The sequence below is a fragment of the Apis dorsata genome, unplaced genomic scaffold, assembly GCF_000469605.1.
Source record: "Apis dorsata unplaced genomic scaffold, Apis dorsata 1.3 scaffold_97, whole genome shotgun sequence".
Lineage (NCBI taxonomy): Eukaryota > Metazoa > Arthropoda > Insecta > Hymenoptera > Apidae > Apis > Apis dorsata.
The window spans coordinates 434,820-435,576 of record NW_006263395.1 but is presented as its reverse complement, the minus strand read 5'-3'; the positions used below and the strand labels follow the sequence as shown (position 1 = coordinate 435,576).

Below are 757 nucleotides of genomic sequence, written 5' to 3'. Positions count from 1 at the left end.
AAAAAAAAAAAGGAAAAAATAATTTTCGACCGTGACAGGATTCGAACCTGCAATCTTCGGATCCGAAGTCCGACGCCTTATCCGTTAGGCCACACGGTCATCTAGGGGTGGTTACCCCAAAGATGGAAACCCCTCGTACTATTCAACTTTCAAACGCGTTTAAAACCCATAAATCCTCTTTAATTATTCAAATTTTGCAACGCATATTCATTTTCCAACACTCCTCTATCCATAGAACTAAAAAAATATAAAATTTTTATAAAATTTAAAATATCCCCTATGAGCGTTATAATTTATTCATTTTGCCAATCGTGCGATATATATTCGATAAAACGAGCATGACGCGTTAAATATATTCTATTACTGTTGATATAAACAATTATCTACTAAAAAAAAAAAAAATTCACAATTTTATTTCCTATTTTTATTCCTAACGTTCCTGACATTAAATTATCGATAAAACAATGTTATCGATAAGAAAGATAAATCTTGCGTGATGTCTAATGATATCACGCATCCTTCTATAATCGACAAAAAAATTTTGACTTCATCAAAATACCAAAAAAACTATCACGATTCAAAGAAACAAACAAAATATCATAGAAACGCATCATCAAAGTTAAACTACATCCCTAAATCTTATTCCACGTTTCAATTACGCGTATATATCTCTTTCTACATCTCCTCCCCCTCCCCACTTTTACAAAAATCAAAAATAAAACAGCAAAGAAAAAACAGAGAGAAAAAGAGCAAAATC

At 31.3% G+C, this 757-nt stretch overlaps 1 protein-coding gene and 1 non-coding gene across 9 annotated transcripts in view; one reads left to right on the top strand and one right to left on the bottom strand.

Moving 5' to 3' along the window:
- Nucleotides 1-757, top strand: part of LOC102670613 (ankyrin repeat domain-containing protein 6) — a 126,679-nt gene that overhangs the window by 66,657 nt on the left and 59,265 nt on the right. The window lies entirely within an intron of this gene.
- Trnar-ucg lies at nt 27-99 on the bottom strand. Its single transcript has one exon. It is a non-coding gene; the product is annotated as a tRNA-Arg (tRNA).